The sequence below is a fragment of the Sturnira hondurensis genome, unplaced genomic scaffold (assembly GCF_014824575.4).
Source record: "Sturnira hondurensis isolate 20B ecotype Veracruz unplaced genomic scaffold, ASM1482457v3 Scaffold0001221, whole genome shotgun sequence".
Classification (NCBI taxonomy): Eukaryota; Metazoa; Chordata; class Mammalia; order Chiroptera; family Phyllostomidae; genus Sturnira; species Sturnira hondurensis.
The window spans coordinates 6,434,220-6,452,255 of NW_028073852.1; the positions used below are offsets into that span (position 1 = coordinate 6,434,220).

An 18,036-nucleotide genomic window follows, 5' to 3' on the forward strand; every position below is an offset into this window, starting at 1 on the left:
CTCTTTGCTCCAGCGATGAAGGCATACCTTATTCCCAGCTCTGGGTGGGGCATACCTACCCCCACTGCTAAGCCAGTTACCACCAGTTTGGACCACTGATGGAGCCAGGGCAGGGCAGGGGTGGGGGGAGGTATGCCTTTTTCATTTTGCAAACTTAGAAAGTTTGGGGTTTTTTTTTTCTGTATTACAAATACAATTCAGGCTATTGAAAATACAGATCAGCAAATATTTGAATAGAAAAAATATCCATACTTTCCTTAACTTCCCCCCTTGCCCCCACTGCCATATTCAGGAAAAACAAATCAAAACACTGTTGACACCTTGGTGCATATTCACACTTGACGTCAAGTTACAGTCTTCGTTCTGGCTCTGTAACCTGTGAACCCACCAAGATGCTTCGCGCAGCGCTGGCACCACGTTGCTTCTCTGCCTGTGGGAAGGGGTTGCACCATGCCATCCACCGGCTCTCATCAGATTTGGGTTTCAACACATAGGCCTGACCTGTGTAGGCCCTTGGCTCCCCACACTTCTCCAGGGCAGGACCTAGAACCTGTCTTACTAGCGCTCAAGGGCTCAACAGCGCTGAGCACCGAGTAAGTATTCAATAACATGTTTCTAACCACCATCACCACTTTCCACGCACCCACCCCTCCATCCCACCTGCCTTAGGGGTCAAGGCCTCGAGCAAAGAGGCAGAATTTGGCCCAACAGGGAGAACGCTGCGCTGTCTCCAAGGTAACTGAAGTCCAAGGTTGGGAGTGCCCACGCATGCGCAGTGATTCTTACTTCCCGTAACCTCCAGAAGAACGCAACCCGTAAAAAAAACTGCCAGAAGGCAAGAGCGCCTGTGTGGTTAGACCAAACCCCGGCCGCCTCCGCCTTCTGTCAATCCGTCCAGCCAGCAATGTCTTTACTATAAACATTGTCCGGAAATAGTGCCCATTTCTGGAAGCGAGGCCCCTTTAACCAATCGTTGATAGGGACGGTACGACGGGACTGAGACGTACCAGTTTATTGGTTAGATTAGTAAAGTGGGCGTGGCCAAGGGTCGAGGTGCGGCCAAAGGTAGGAGGCACGACCACGAAGGCGAATTTGCCGCCGCCGGGGGAGGCGTGGCCCGGGGTCGGCCGGGAAAAGAATAAAGGGGTGGGGCTCGAGGCCGAGGCGGGGCGACTGTGGGGCGGGACGACGGTGGGCCCAGAGCACAGCGGTCGGCGACCGGCGGCAGGAGATCGTGGGCGAGGGGAGAGCGACAGTCGCTGCTTGGGGAGATCGGCGCTCGGCTGGTAGGTGACTGAGCGGGACCCCGCGTCTTGGAGCGGGGAGCACCGGGGATGGGTAGCCCCTCAGCCCGGAACCGGGATGCGGCCTGGCGTGCCACCCCAGAATAGTGGGGTCAGCGGCGCGGCCGGTCAAACGAGTCCACTCGCGCGCGAGCCCTCAGCCCTAGGGTCTCACGGCCGGCGCGCTCTCACGCACGCCGCCAGGGCCACGATCTCACGCCGAGCTCGCCCCGCACCCCCGCAGGCGACACGCAGGTCGCCAGAAGCGCGCGCGGGGGCGCCCTGCTTCCCCTTCCCAACATCCCGATTCCCTGGTGCTCAGCTGCCCCACCGCCAGGCCTGCAGGCGCCTCCTGCCTCGTTCCCTGGGTGCTCCGTAGGATAGGGGCTCCTATCGGCTTGGGGCGGAAGGTGTTTAATGTACAAATGCGCCCCGTCGGTGCGTCCTCCCACCAGCCCCTGTCAGTGAAACTCTCTGGCCTTCCCTGGGAAGTTCTCGGGTCACACACCCCGAGGCGGGGAGAAGAAGCAGAGCCTGCCCTTGGTGCACGCTTGCCACTCGCAGCATCCTCCTGCTTCCCTTGACTCCTCTGTAATTCTTCTGGCCACTCCACTTGAGACTTTATCTGTCGGCTCAAATCTATTTCCATCTTAGAAGCCCGTTGTGGCCCCTAGCAACCTGCAGCCACCGAGCACCAGGCAGAGAAAGGCTGCTTGTAAGGTGCAGAGTCTCACCTGCCCAGGAGCCTTCTTGGTGCTGGGTAATGTTTTTTAAAAGCGGTTTTTTCCTTATTAAAGTTAAAATGTGGCTCTCAGCCCTAAATGACGGAATGGGGAATGAGTATGGGTGGGAAAGAGGATGAATGGACCAAAGAAATCAGTTTTTGTTCAATGGAGAGAGTGAACACGGGTGACTTGATTAAGAACTCTAAAAGCAAGTGAGATGAAATGATGAGAGGTGGAGCCTCATTCAAAATAGCGGTCTGAAGTTTATTCCAGGAAAAATGTTGAAAACCCCTTGACTAGAAACATGGTCGCTCTGAAAGATTAGGAGATGGTATCTTCACATTAGTGATGTGTTTCTTACTTCGTATCCTCATACCTGTAACCACCTTTTTTCCTTCAGACGCGTACGTGTGATGAGATAGATAGTCTTGTCTTGTTTCATAGGTAAGGCACCTGAGGGGAGGGGGGTGTAGATCTTGCCTAAAGCCTAGTAACTCGGACTTAGGGTGAGGGCTCAAGCCTAGGCCTCTGGAGTCTTCCCCAGGCCCCTCACCTTGAACCAGGACCATATTCTGGCACTGAGATGCAGGAGAGAGGGAGGAGTGTTTGGTGTGGAATTATGCCTTTAACGTGAGAGAAAGGTGGTCAGGTGCTTGTCTTGCTTGTGATGCGTTCGGGTTTACTCCTGGTGTTTTTTAAATGATGTCAAAGTCAGTTCCTTCGGTGCAGCGATGCCAAACCTCTGAGTTTCTCAGACACCTTGAGGGACATCCTCATTTATTTTGAATGGTGTGGTGAATTTCTCAGGAGTTCTCAAAATAAAAGTAATCGTCTCCAACTTTAAGTTTAGAAATACATACCCAGGTATGCGTCCTAGCACTTTCATGAATCAGGCAGCCATCAGTTGCTAAACTTTAGGTCATCTTCTGTTTTAAGAATATAAGGAGCCGTTTTCAAGGGGCTTTTTTGGCCCTGGTATTGTCTGTTAGAGTTTGTGGGAGGGGCGCCGCAGACAAGAGGCCTTGCCAAAAGAGTCTTCATCTATTAAACAAAAATGTCTGGTTGGCCGTTTCGCCTCAACAGATGGAGGTTTGCTTCCTCATTTTGGTTCTCCTGTTGAACACTGACTTCTTTGTGATGTGCTTGAAGTGTTTGTATATCATTTAATGTCGAGAAGTAGGCTTGCCCTGATTGGTCGTCCAACTCCAAGCAACTGTTGTGATTTCTTGGGTGCGTATAACAGTTCACCTTGGCCGGGGTCTGGTGAGAGATCTGGTGAGAGGTGAATGGGGTAAGCCTACCTCCCGGGTCGTTTTCTTCATTGTTGGCACCCTCTTGAGAGTGTCTTATCACTTCGGCCTGTGAAGTCACTCCGAATTTCCTATTTTTTTCCTGTCTCAGTGGACAGCAGCCCATGAGCTTTCCCAACGGGCCTGACCACAGTGACGGAGGGCTGACAGATTCATGTTGGTCGACCTGATGGGTGTCTTTCTGGGTGGATCGTGAAGAAACATTAACACCAAATTCAGTTCTAAATTAAAAGTAAAAGTCAGCTTGATGCACAGATCGGCAGCGTATTTGTACCAACAGCTTTCATCATCTCAGGGCTGGTTTTTTTTTTCCTGGCAAAAGGTTAAAATGCAACTAAAATTCTGCTTTCATGATTAATAAGTCACTACCGCAGTTGTGTCTGATGCTTCCTGTTTGTCCCATTTTAGTATTTCAGTTAAACGGGAAACATCTGAGCATTATGGGCACTTCTGATGGCACCGGTGTGAAATTGGTGGGGAGGGGCACGAGTCCATGTGAGTGGATTGGGGGGTCTCTCAGGATCCGCCAGCCCCTCTGGCCCCTGCCCACCTAGGGAAAGGAGTGGGCGTCAGCATCTTCAGGGGAGAGGGTGAGCAATCAAAGTGAGGCGTGTGTGAAGGCTTCGCATGTCCTTGGCCATGCTGACTGAAATGCTGAAAGTGGTAGATTAGAAATGGAAGGCCAAACCCAGGGCAGATTGTGTAGTAGACCATTTCGGGGGAGCTGAGCGAGACATTGAAGCGTGTTGGGTGGAAGCCCTTGGTTGCGGGCTAGCCGTGCCACGTGAGTGACAGTGTGGAGGAAAGTCACCTTGCCTCAGTGGCCTGGGAGCCCTTCTCTGTGTTCTAGCTTCAGCGATTCTCTTCCCTTCTTGCTATTTTGTATCCTTTAATCCCTTGCCCTCCAATTAAATCCCTTGAAATTATCTGGCATCAAGAATAGCGGTACTTTGTAGCTATTTATTTTTTGTACTGTCTCACAATATTCATATAAGGAAAGACAGGAGAGTGAAGCCTGGTAAGGAAAGATAAAGTGGACGAGATCACTCAGGAAATCAGTGTTACGCTCAGAATCTAAACTCGCGTTTCTTGACATCTAGTTTGCTGCTTTTGCTAACTCATGAAAGAATAAATTGTTTTGCTCCCCCAAACATGTCAATTTTGGAGGTAACTAAATCAGGGTAGCTTCTTCATCTATTTATGTTAGCACATTAATTAATATTAATGTGTCAGTAATTATTGATCAGTATCCATCCATAATGATCAAAAATGCTAGGAGAGGGGCAGCACACCCTCCGGATGGGTCTGCTCACCCCCGTTTTGCAGACCTTGGGGTGGAGTGGGGAAACCGTGTCTCCAAAGCCGAGGAGCAGGTCCCTGCTGTCTCCATGTCAAAGGCTGGGGCGGGGGTTCAGGCTGCAGGGCAGGCAGGCCTGGGTCACATCCAGGTCTGCCACTCTCTTCGTGACCTCAGGCAGATCACTTCACTTCTCTAAGCATGGGGTGCCTCCTCTGTGCATGGAATCAGAAACACTTCATCGGGCTGCTATGACTAGAAAATGGGGGGGTATCTGCTCAGCGCCGCGCTGCTCAGGGCCTGGCATTTCATAAGCCATGGAACAGGAGGGCTGTCAGCGGTGCTGTTGCCTGCCGTAGACAACGTCAGTGACAGTCGTCATGGCAATAGCAGTAGTCATTGTTGCCAGTCACCCCGTCAACTGGACCTGTTTTCTGTAAGATGGTGTCAGGGTGGGTCAGATGGCTTGGCAAGGCAGAGTCATTTTCTCAGTGGCACCTCCAGGGGGGCATTTCTTCTGCCCAGAAGTTTTAGCTCTTCCTGTCTCACGCTAGACATTGCCCTCACCACCCTCCAACTGAGCCAGGCTCTGCCTGATCAGAATTGGTGATTCTGGCTCCTGGGCACCCTCAGCCCTCCCAGGCTCTGAGCCACGGGCAGAGCTGGGCCTTTCCAGGACTTTCTTGAGTCCTCCGTGGGGTGAGGTGGGTCCCAACCTTAACTCCGGGGGGTGGAGAAGGAAAATGCCGTGTAGAAGATAAGGACTCGTTGTTCCTCTTTGTTCAAGGGACTAGGAGGCGGTTTTGGTTCTGTGGGGTAGGGTTCCCACAACCACGTGGAGGCCCCAGCCCGCCATCCTTTCCTCTTATAAATATGCCTCTGTCGACTTCTCACTGGTGCCGTCTGCAGGGGGGGGGCCCTGGGTCTGTAGTCAGAGACCCGGAGAGTTCCCTTTAAGTCACCCAAGGGGTGGGGGAGATGGCTTCACATTACATTCTAAATTATTTTCCCCCTTTTTACTATGAAGCAAAAATATAGGCTCCCACCAGGCCGATGTTCCCTTTAAATAACATTTTGTTTTCTCCTGGGGAAGCTGTCTTGATGGCCAAAGAGTCATTTCTAAAGTGAACCTAGTTTTTAGAAAATAGATTACCGGATGTCAAGCATCATGTTCAGATGAAAATGAAACCAGCAGGCCTGGGGTGGCGGCTCCACACTTGACTTCCGGCTGGAGGTGAGAGGCAGAGTGTGTCTGGAGCCGGGCTTGGTAGCCGTTTGGCCCACAGGCTGCATTGGATAGGTGCCTTCGTCATTTTCCAGGCAGCTTTGCTTAGGTGAGCAGAGTACTTTCTCTGGAAGGTGAGTCACCCCTGCAGGGGTGGAGGTGACAGGCGATTTATTCACCAAACACAGTTGCAGAGGAAGTCTTGAGCAGACCTGGCGGAGAAGTTCTCTGCCAAAGATCATGTTTATTTCAGGCCAAGGGCATCGGAGGCAGGGACCCGGGAGCCAAGGTAGGCTCCCAGGGCCCGCCCACTGACAGGGAGATGAATCCAGGGCACAGAGCCTGGATCAGCAGTCTCAGTGCCCTCCTGAGTCCAGCCGCCTTGGGGGTGGAAATGGCCCGCTTCCCGTGACAGTCAGCCAAGAAGCAGGAGGCGTGCTCTGGCTCCACGCAGCCGGGGAGCCCCTGGCAAAGAGCAGAGGGGTGCAGACCGTGCTCTGGAGTGCAAGACCTTCTGAGCAGCCTTCTTCCACCTGCCTTGCTTTTCACCACCTGCGCTGGAGGCTCCCTGAGCTCCAGGAACAGGGAGGCTGGATCATACCCTGTGTGTCTGGAAACTGGGAGTCCAGCCTGCCGCCACCCTGCCCTTCTGGAGCCACCGTGTGCACTCAAAAAGGAGCCACAGAGGGACGCCTGGCTGTCCCTTTCCCAGTGTCCGGTTGCTGTGGCTTCTGCTGACCCTCTCACCACTAAAGCCTTGACCAGGTGTCCATCAAGTCAAAGAACTGGCTCAGACTGTGTTCTAGCTCAGGGCGATCATTGTTGAGCCTGACTGCAGGTAGTCAGGGACATCTGTGATCAATGCCCAGGGTCGCCCACAGAGCGGGCTTCACTCTACTGAAATCGCAGGGAGAGAACTAGCGTTACCTGGCCGGTGGTCGCCAGGCTTCTCCTGGCCCCAGGTCACGCCCACCAGTCTGGACTAACCAGCAGGCACACCGGGCCGGGATGGCTGAGCGACATCAGGCCGTAACCTCTCTATCAAGGAGGTGCTATGAGAATCACAGGCTGGACGTGCTAATTAGTGGGTGCGCGCTCCTGTTTTTAAAACACTAAAGAGAAAATGGTGACCCAAGGAAACCCAGTGAGTTGCCCAAAGCCGGTTAATGACTGAAAGTGAGTAAAGTCTGGGCTGTTTTCACTGGGCCATGCCCCCACGGGACAGAGGACTTGTGTTCCGTTCCTCCTTTGTTCCCCACCCGACCCCATCACTCTCGCCCCTTCTGCAAGTTCTGGCAGACCTGGGAGGGGTGGAGTCCCAGCAGCAGCTGCTCTGAGTCTCAGAAAAAGTAAACAGAAAGCTATTTATTTGGCACTCTCTTGTGCCATGAAGTTCATGTAACTAAAAGAAGGTCAAGGTTGATAAAAAAACACAATTCTGGGCAGGTTACCCGGAAGTCTCAAAGGTTACCCACACCTGGAGGGCACTTGCCTACTTCACCGAGCAGCATCTCACCCCACGTGGGCGTTCAGTTGCTGTGAATGATTGATCGTAAGGGCACGAACCCACTGGGCACCAGGAAGCTCTTCCGTGTCTTTGTCCTGTGAAGCAGACATGTGGCCAGTGGCATGCAGGTGGTCAGAAGAGCCAGAGGGGTCAGCGTCGTCCTGGCAAGATCCTCCCAGCTCCTGTCAGTGAAGAGACTTGTCCTGTGGGCAAAGCATGATGTCATATCTGGATGATGGCCCCTGCGAGCACAAAGAGCTGTTGTAGGAGGGCCACCTCCCACCCACCTGCTGACAGTGACATTTTCTTTTCCTGGGCCAGGAGCCATCTACTGGTCACTACCAGGGATAGCTGGGAGGCTTGGGAAGAAAGGGGGCTTAGCCAGCCTCCAACGAGGATGCTCTTGCCAACTGAGACTAGAAATAGATCCCTTTGGCGCAAGGAGTTGGTTGGATGGACCAGTTTCCTCGAGACCAGGCTCAGCAGCCCCAGCTGACAAGTGCTGAACTTGGAGAGGCGGAAATAGCTTTGTAGAGGTAAATGTCAAAGGCAGAGATTTGTGTGCTGCCTCCCATCGAGCGCGTATGTGCCCCTCTGAGTGCAGACGGATGTCGTCCGGCTCCGAAAGGTTGTTCCTCCAGGAAGTGGAAATGACTAGGTCGCTCGGTCAGCGTGTGGGAAACAGAAGGACAAGGGTGGCTGCACAGCCAGCATGCATGAGGCCTTCTTGCTGGGGTGCACTCACAGGACGTCATGCTGTGACACCTCACACAGGGAGCTGGCTTCGTCCTCTCCAGTTCTCCAGGTGATGGGACAGTCTGGACACTTGCGTCCCGGGCCAGCCAGACGCCCGGAGCCCACAGCACTCCGGTCTCTCCAGAGTGTGTCGGCCACTCTTCCGAGCACACACTTGTCAAGTGTATCAGACATGGCCAGCTCTGCTGGGGGCTCAAATGTGAAGGTGGGGATGACTGGGCACTACCCTCAAGGAGGTCACCATGGCGAGGGAAGGTGGCGTGGAAGCAGACAGGTTGCAGGTGCTGAATTGTGAGCTGCTACTGGGGGCGCCGGAGAGGAGCAAGGAAGGTGCCATGCCCAGTGCCCCCCATTTCCAGCTTGACCCAGCACAAACCGTCCCCCGTGGAACTCCTCAGAAGGGAGAGCACCCCCTCCCCACCCTGCAGGTGTCAGGGCAGGAACACCCTCGGCATCTCCCTCACCTTGGGGCCTGGTGAGGAATGGGAGGCTTGAGAACAATCTGGAAACTTACGCACTCTGGGGGAAAGGAGTCACCTGCAGCGTGTAGGCACTGTGGGTAGGAAGGTGCTTAGACATACTCAGAGCAGATGCAGGTCATGAGTGTCCAGCCACTAAAGACAGGGCCGCCTTGTCCCAGCCTCACAGCCACCCAGCCTCAGACAGGGAGGGCAGCGACCAGACTGGCCAATCCCTTGGTTCCATGCCGCAGAGGCAGATTCCTAGGCCGAGGCCTGAAGCATGTCAGGGATGCTTAGTGATGGGTTCAGCACTCCAGGAAGGCCTTTCCAGGATGGCAGTGAAAGCTCTGTGAGGGTGAGGACCTTGTCTGTCGCAGTCACCGACACGTGTGCTCTGATCAGCGCAGCACCTAGAGCGTGGTGGCCACTGGCTAAGCTTTGACGTGGAGTGGAAGCACAAGGCCAGAAGCCACATCTGCTCTTCCAGGCCCTGCTGGCCTGAGGGAGGATGAGAGAACCACTGGTTGGTTCATGGTCCCCCTCTTTTACTGAGGAATCAGTCCGAGATCCTCTGTGACTGTTCCGTCATATCGCAGGTCCCAAGCCCTTTCTCCCTTCCGGGGGAGGACAAGAATGTGGACCTTGATTGTAAAGGGACATGTCACAGGCAACCCTGCTGTGCATGTCCTCAAGCCCGTCACTCAGGCTAAGTCTGGCAAAGGGTATGGAGGGCATCACCTAAAATGAGGCCAAGGTCAGGGCCCCACCGCCCAAGGGCAGAGCTGGACTGTGCGCCTCCTTCCATTTGCCTCCAAGTGTCGGGAGCCTTCTGTGGAAAGCAGAGGTGTTTGAGCTTCTTGTTTGTTCTGAAGTTCCTCAAACTAGTTCCTCAATTCCAGAACCAGTCACTAGTGACTACAATGAACTTGAAGCCTCCTCCCTTACAGGAAGGCTGGGCCTGTCTCTGTCCATCATCTCTGAATACAGGGAGACTATGCTTGAAGCCGGCCCCACCTGGGAAAACCAGAGTTGCAAACCGGGAGAGGAGGGGAGTGGTTGTATGGCCGTAGCCCGGGGAGCTGCTCCTTGCTCAGAAGGCAGTGGGAAAGGTTACATAAGGAAGGCGATTTTCACAACCGAACACTGCTCGTAAGGATGACTGCAGGCTGGCGCGATCCAGAAATGTGTTTTGACTCACTTCTGGCTGAAAGAAGGCTGGTTGCATCTGTAACTTTATGTCACGTCCAAGGCAGTTTGTGGCACTGTCATCTTGGGAAACCGGTCATTAGTGACCAGTACACACTGCAGCCCAGGATATTCAGTTACACAAAAAGCCCCAATCGGTAGATTTCAGCACCACTTGACAGTTTCTGTATAACATACGCTAAAAATTCTTTGTTGTGTATCACACACAAGGAAGTACCTCTATGGTTGGATTTTTTCCCTCCATGCTGCGTGCGCCCCCATTCTCCTGCACACCAGCTGCACAACGGTCTCTGGATCCATGGTGTCCTGGTGGCATCTTTTCTAGATGCTCTTCGCTCTCCTCGTGAAAAGGGTTTAAAAGTTAAACTAAAAATGCTATTGTCACGCTTTTCTTTTAAAGCTTGTATGACGCCCAAATCAGGGGCCTGGAGACCAAGTACTGACCGTATTTATGAAGATAGTAGCTGATACTCAAGGCTTTGCTGTTAAAAAAAGAACAACAACAAGAAAAAATCCCGCCCTGGCTAGTGGGGCTGAGCGGACTGAGTGCCAGCCTGTGAACCAGAGGCTCGCCTGTGAACGAAGGCCCGCTGCCTGTCCGGCCCCCAGCCTTTGCTCCCCAGTGCCGTCTCGAAGTTGCTTTTCCCAGAACACAGGCTGGCTGCGTTTATGCTTCCTGATTAAGACGCTTCCTCTTGGGTCAGTCCCTGGGTTTCTNAAAGTTAAACTAAAAATGCTATTGTCACGCTTTTCTTTTAAAGCTTGTATGACGCCCAAATCAGGGGCCTGGAGACCAAGTACTGACCGTATTTATGAAGATAGTAGCTGATACTCAAGGCTTTGCTGTTAAAAAAAGAACAACAACAAGAAAAAATCCCACCCTGGCTAGTGGGGCTGAGCGGACTGAGTGCCGGCCTGTGAACCAGAGGCTCGCCTGTGAACGGAGGCCCGCTGCCTGTCCGGCCCCCAGCCTTTGCTCCCCAGTGCCGTCTCGAAGTTGCTTTTCCCAGAACACAGGCTGGCTACGTTTATGCTTCCTGATTAAGACGCTTCCTCTTGGGTCAGTCCCTGGGTTTCTCACTAATGAACCTTTGGCTCTTGGCAGCGTCTGCGTCGGGTCCCAATCTTTAAGACTTAGATCATTTTAAAGTGGATACAGCGCCATGGCTGAGAGGATGAGCTTTAACACGAGAGTCCCGTGTGCGATTCCTGCGTCTGGCACTTCCTTGCATTGTGCTCTTGGACAAATTACTTGACCTACGGAGCCTCGGAGTTTTCCTTGGTATCACAGGAGTAATATTCGTGCCTTGCCCACAGAGTTATTGTGAGGATTCAAGAAATAATGCATGTATGAACCAATTCATAGCAACCAATATTAGCTGTCATTATTCGTTTTATTATTATTGACAGCCAGCATGTAATTGTGTGCACACAGAGCAGCGGTGGCCAGAAACACCCACAGATGTGCACAGGACAACCAACCTGAGTTCTAGCTGTGAAGGAATTCCGGGTCCCAGTGCCTCGTGCACCCACAGGTCGTTCCTCAGCCCAGGAGAGCTGGGCGGTGTGTGCAGTGTTTGTCAAAGAACATTCTCCGTCCTGGGTTGTCCTTTTCTTCCTGGCCGTTTCTGTCCCTCTGCCCTCGGGTTTCTCGTCTCCTTCTTTGAGGGTGTTTGGTCCAGGTCTGCCTTCTGACTCGAGGGCCGCTGGCTGAAAGCTGGGGGAGGTGCGTTTCAGCTTTGCTCAGGCAAGGGCTCGAAGGGCTGCTCATCTGAGGACAGCTTCCGCCTCTCCTGAGGTTCTGTTCAGGTGCATAGGGCGCCCGCTGTGTACGTGCCAGGCACTGCACTGGGCATGTGAACATTGTTTCTTACATGTAATTGTCCTACTAAATGCTTTTGTGTAGGTTTCAGGGTCCCCGTTTAGCAGATGAGACAGCTGGGTCTCAGGTTACTGACTTGCCTGCCGTCACACATCAGAGTGTTGAGAGACTAAGATTCGAATGGGATCTTTTGACTTCGGGCCCATCCCGTTATGTAGCTGGATGGTCATCCCTCAGGATTGTTCAGTGATATGTTGGAATAAATGACTTCTGGGGTCCTCTCATCCCAAGATCATTTTGTGGTTCCTTTGTCATTTATTTGTCCATCCACCCATTTTCCCCAACTGGACTGTAAGCACCTTGAGGGCAAGGATGTCTTTCTAGCAAATAACCAATGTAATGGTTGGGGACCTCCTGCCCTTGACGGGTGCATACTGCCTACGTCCCGACACGTGGAAAGAGGAGAGAAGAGAGAACCCACTGAGAAAAGGGTCACCCAGAAATTTCAATTCCAGGAATTTACCGCCCAGAACTGTAGAATATTATGTATGTATCATCTTGTAAATAGTCCCAAATTACACATTCGTATATGTATAGTAATGGAACGAAAAGATTCGCACCAAACTTTAGTGTGTCCTATGTTGTGAGGAGGAGGGAGCAGTGGAAGGATTTTTTTCTTCCTCTGTCTACTTTTGTAGTTTTTGAATCTTTACAATGAGCAGGTTTTACTTTTGTGTTTGAAAACAAAGATTTGTTTTGCAGGGTCAGCTAGTATATAAGGAAGGCAGGCGAGACTAGCCAGAGAAGCCTGCCCCTCCGGTTTTCCCGATGGGCCCAGCCCTCGGATCCCACCTGTTGACGTGAGCATCCAAGGCAGAGTGGGTGGTCCTCTCTCAGGTCCAGTTCCGCTGTCTCCCACTCCTTATGGGGCCACGCTTGCCCACGAGCATTTCTGCTGCCCAGCACAGCCCGGGCCCATCACCACTGTGTGCCCGCGTCAGCGGGTGGTGCTAAGTAACAGCAGGGAGGCAGTGGCCATCGGAATCAAGGACAGCTGACGGGACCACCTTGGACCACCTTCCTACTCTTTGAGTCATAACTGATCACACCTGCCATTCTCAGGGGAGAGCAAGAAAAGCAGTGAAATGACAGCCAGAGCCAGAGGGATGAGCTTGCTCGTTGGTCCCCAGCCTTTTGTTCTAGTGGCCCTGCTGCCAGATCTCATTCGCCAGCCACAGTGATTCTGCTGAGGCTTCCTGTGTGAGTGGTGGGGAGACGGGCACGGCCATCACCTACTTAATTAAGCCCCATTCACAGAGGTGGACCAGCGCCTCCTACATCTTCATCCCGGACGTAGAGTCAGTCCCCTTTGCAGCTTTTTTTTTTTTTTTCACTATGAAAGTAACATTCAGAGAACTTCTCTGGAGAAATGTGTTTACAAGAATCTGATCTCAGAGGAGTGGAAGAAGGGTTGAAAGGACTTGCACTTGTCACTGTGTATCCTCTTTGTATTTCTGAACCTCTTGGAAATATCTGTGGGAAAAATGAACATTTAGAAAGGGAATACATGCTCACTGAAACCAGAATGTGAAAAGCTTTTAAAGTCTAAAGAACAACAAACACCTCCCGGAGAGGAGTGTCACTGCGTGTCCGTGGTAGGTGTCGGCATTTCTTAAATGTGGTTATAACACACGGACGTAGGATAGGCAGGGTCACCCTTGCGTTGTACTTCTGTACCCTTTTCCTATTAACGTTGTGTCCTATTAGCATTTCTCCACATAGTTAAAAATTATTTATAAGCAGTTTTAATGGATGGACCAGGATTTACTTAATAATGATCCTTCCCCTAAAATTAGACATTTTTTCCCTGATTTTTATTGTTATACAAAAACACGGAACGTCTCGTCTCCACACATCTTTTTCGGTATCACTGTTTGCTCCGTGCCTGGGTTGCAGAACTGAGTTGTGCGCACAGAAACGGCGATCTTCTCTTGGTATAAAGCCTTACCTTCTCTTTCAGCTACATTATTTCATGTGAGGATTAGAGGGAGGAAAGGTGTGATTGAGGGCCAGGGCGAGGGTGAGAAAAGTCAGGACACCCAGTGCTGTATACAGTCGAAAAGGAGCCCGTGCAGTGGAGCTGTTGGGAGGACTTCCTGGAGGTGGAAGGCCTCAGCTTCACTTTCGGAGGACGAGCAGAACGGGCAGGGCGGCCCACACAGAATGTGGCTCGCTCCTCTAGAGCCCTGTAGCTTTGAGTTGCCAGCAGGGTGTGAAAAGATCACAGCGGCCAGAGCCAAACCTCGTGTTTAGGGAGAGAGCGGTCAGGCATTATAGACCACAGAGTTGGGACTGAGCCCGTGAGCAGTGCAGAGTCAATGGATGTCTTCGAGCTCGAGGTGTCTTCAGGACACGATGTTTTTAGATCAGCTCAGCACCCGTGCGGGGTGGGAGGGTGTAGGGGAGAAGCTAGAGCTGGGTAAAACCTGGGCTGATAGAGTAGATGTCAGATGATTGCCTTAATCGTTTGAAGGGGCCCATCGACCACAGTATCGCTGCAAGTGTGGGGCTGGCCTGTGTTGACAGGCCCGGTGGGAATTGAAGCCGGCTCATGAATGTTTTCCTGTACATTTCAGTTACCCGGTAGTTCGACCTATGGAATGGGCAGCGAGACTGCATTTTTGTGGGCATGGCGTTTTTCTCTTTTGCAATTGATCTGGAGGATTTCAATGATGAATGCACATTCACATTTCATAGCCTCCTTAATGGGAAACGCTTATGCAGAAATCACTCTCCTGGGAGGCAGGCCTGGAGCTGGCAAGTGAGGCGGGTTTCATGGAGTGCTTCTTCCTCCTTCCTCGGTGTCTGCCTCTGGGTCCCAATGCCCACTGGGTCTCTCCACCTGAGAGAAAGACTTAAGCCTCCTGGATGCCCATCACTTTTCCATATTGCCAGCCCGGCCAGCGAGATGGGGGGAGATTCTGTCCCAATGGCAGGGTTTTTGCTTAATGACCCACCACCCACCATTGCCCCTACCCCATGGGCTCCTCCATCTGAAATCTGCCCCTGAGTTATAGACCCCTCTCTCTCCTGAGAACTTAACCCCTGCGGGTGTATCAGGACCAAGCACCCTTCCATTATCTAGTACACCAACCGCATCTGCAGCCTCATCTCTGCAGCCTCCTGACCGCAGCTGCCCAGCAGCAACGTGGAGCTGCTAGTGATTGCTGTGCACACGCACTCTGCGCCTTAACATCAGCCATTCTCTCTCCCTGAAATACCTCTCCTTTTTCCTGGGAAGTTTTTGCTCACCCTCAAGACTCAGCATGGGCATTGGCTGCTTTAAGGAAGCTTTTCCTGACACCCACCAGGATGTACTGGGTGTGTGTTCCCACTGCATCTGCGGTGTGCCTGTATCTGTCGCTTCGTTGCTACACTGTGTTGTAACTGTCTGACTACTCGTCTCTGTCCCCCCAGCACACTGTAAGCTTCCAAACAGCCTGTGTCTTCTTCCTCCGTGTACCTCAGGGCTCAGCACAGGGCCCGGCCCCAGCAGACCCAGTGCATGCCCAAAGAAGGCTGTGTTGCAAGACCCTGCAGTTCTCTGCCCCGTGATAGGACGCTCTGAAGCCAAGACCTCACTCATCCATGAAGCCTCAGCCCGACACCAGTCTCCGGGTTTTGAGGCTCTTCATTGGGTGTGCATACAAGTGATCGTTACATCTTTTTGTCTTCAGGATTTTACCTGATATCCATATTGCTTGTTTTTGTATTGGCCTGCATATCTCTTTCCATCTTTTGTTTTCAGCCTTTCTGTGTAATTGTGCTTTGTCTCTTGTAGTCCCCAGCCAGCTGGACCTTCCAAAATCCTAGCTGACGGTCTGTTTTGATAGGTGGGCTTAACCTACTCCTGTCTGTTGCAACCCATGATATATTACTGTTTCAGCTGATCTGTGCCGCCTCGACTTGGGTTGCCTTTTATACACACTGTCTTTTTCTTTGCTTCTTTTTTCTTCCTCTCCTTACCTTTGTTACAGCGATCAACTTTTCTGTTTTTCCTTCTTCACCCTTCTGGTTTGGAAACTCTGAATTGAATTTCTATTCACACGGTTACTCTTAAATTTCAATGCATGTATCTAACTATGATTTTTTTCTAATAAGGTAGAAACATTTTGATATGCAAATTTCACCTAGAGATAAGGCTCACATCACTCTTTACCGATGGAACGACCCGCTCCACCCTTCCTCTTTACTTATGTGGTCTGGAACTTAATGTTTTAAAACGGTTCAAACTAATTTGTTTAAACATTCAATTGTTAATTAAACTGGCTGGCGGTGTATTGCATTGATTCCGTATTGATTCCCAAGCCTACCATTGTTTCTTGCATTTGTTTCTCCTCTGGTTTACTTTTCTGCTTGTCAAAGCACGTCCTTCAGAGGTTCTTTCCTTCTTTCTTTTCTTAACCTTTTCCTTGAATTTATTGGGATGACATTTTTAGTGATTCTTTCAATGGAGGTAGCTCCTTCTTTCCTGGAACTCCTGTTGGTACGTGTGTATGAGTTTCTTTTTAATTGTTTTAGGAAAATGAAATGACCTGGTAAAGCTAATCAAGTTAAAAGTGGTAACACCCAGGAACAGGAACTAGTGTAAGCCAACTAGCAATCTGACCGATTTGGGGCCGATTCGGCCCTTCCCGATGAAAGCCCTCATTTTCAATTCTCGCGTGTCCACGGGCTAAGAAGCTGTTACCAGTGGTGGGTAGATTCTATGGGTAAAATGAGGGTAGTAATATCCACATGGGTAGTAATGCTGCTCAGTTCCCAGTTGTTCCAGATACCTCTGCCAACAACTTTGACTCTAGGAAGGAACTGAGGATCCTTGAGTCCTAGCTTTAGCCCTAACCCCAGGTTAGACTCTCTAGTTGTATGAATGGGCTTCGTTTACTTCCACGGGTAACTTATAGCTTGGGAACTTAGTTTCTTCACCTGTCAAATGGGAATAATATCACCACCCTCGCCAGGCTGCTGGGAGGTTCATCAGCAATGGAGGTGAGGCACTGGGCACATGCCCCGCACACAGAAGGCGTCCGGTGGCTGGTCATGGTTGTTACCCTGCCTGGCCCTCAGCAGACATTCACTGAACACTGGTTGAATGAATGCAGGGCCCACCATAAAGGGCTTCATGGACGAGACAGGTTGTAAGACATGTGAGATCCGGACAGATGGTGATAAGGGAAGAAGGCATTCTCTGCGGGAGCGACGGCGTGAGCAGAGGTCAGGAATCTGAGGCTCGCCCATTGCCGCACTGTGAGGACCCATGAAAGGAGCAGTCTGGCTGGAACAGAAGCTGGGGAAAGGGCTTGGGGAGGGCAGGCAAGGCAGAAAGGGAGCCAGGGCTGCGCCTGCCTGGGGGTCTCTGCGTCTGCCTGGCCCGATGGCTGCTCTGCCCGGCCAGCCCGCTCTGCCCGGCCCTGGCCCTTGGTTTCCCTTCCTGAGCAGCCCCTGGTCCTTGATCCGCAGAGGCTGGCCCGGGGTGGCCGAGTGGCCAGGCGGGCTGGGGCTTAAAAGAGGAAGCATCCGAATAAGAATGATTTTCAACTAACATCTTATTAAGGAAGTTGAGTCATTCTACTTCTGCTATTTGTCCCCTCGGGGCATTGAGAGAAGGACAGATTTTACTTCCAGATGAAATAGTCATGAGAGGGATTTGCCCTGGTATGCCCTGGCCCCTCAGTGGACATTTTCAAGATGACCTTGTGAGGTGGAGATTTTTATCTCCTTCACAAGGAGATAAAAATATGTCTCTGTATGTCTCCTTCATATGCAGAGAACCGAGGCTCCGCGTGTTGAATGGCATCAGCAAGCCTCCACCCCTGGACTGTAGGAAACAGAGAAGTCCCCTTGTGCCAGTGGTGGCTTTTATGGGCCTGGTGAAGGGTAAGGGGGTAAACTTCCATTTAGCATTTCCTGTTGGCCAGGCAAACCGATCGGCGTTTCTGTACTCTACGTCATTTAGTCCTCAAAATTACTCCAAAGACTTGAAGAGAAGAAACTGGGGGCCTCCTGAGGGTTGGTGTGCAGGCTTGGGGTGCGGCAGTGTGGGGTGAGCCCTGCCTCTGCCGCCTGTGACTGTGTGACTGTGTGACTGTTTGGGTGGGTCACTGAGCTTCCCTGAGCCTTGGTCTTCACATCAGAAAAGGAAATTAATAACGGTAGGTGCTCAGTGAATATTGACAGTTATCATTCTGAATTAGAGTCATCTGGCCCTCAAATAACTGTGACAAACCAGCGGCATTTGGGGAACTAGAAGGAACCTCAGAAGATTTCCTAGGCCACTGGTTTGCCAACTCTTTTCCTTGGAAACCTAGGAGTCCACAGAGGGCCTCGGTGGGTGAAGGGAAGCCAAGGAGGTACCAGCCTTGCCCACCTTCTGTAGCAGAGCAG

The 18,036-nt window shown here is 51.8% G+C and overlaps 1 protein-coding gene across 1 annotated transcript in view; it reads left to right on the forward strand.

Moving 5' to 3' along the window:
- The first annotated feature begins 1,189 nt into the window (after positions 1-1,189).
- Positions 1,190-18,036, forward strand: part of MAP3K14 (mitogen-activated protein kinase kinase kinase 14) — a 38,117-nt gene continuing 21,270 nt past the window's right edge. The window contains exon 1 of the mRNA XM_037067094.1: positions 1,190-1,286. The gene's annotated coding sequence lies outside the window, so the exon portion shown is untranslated. The remainder of the gene's footprint in view (positions 1,287-18,036) is intronic.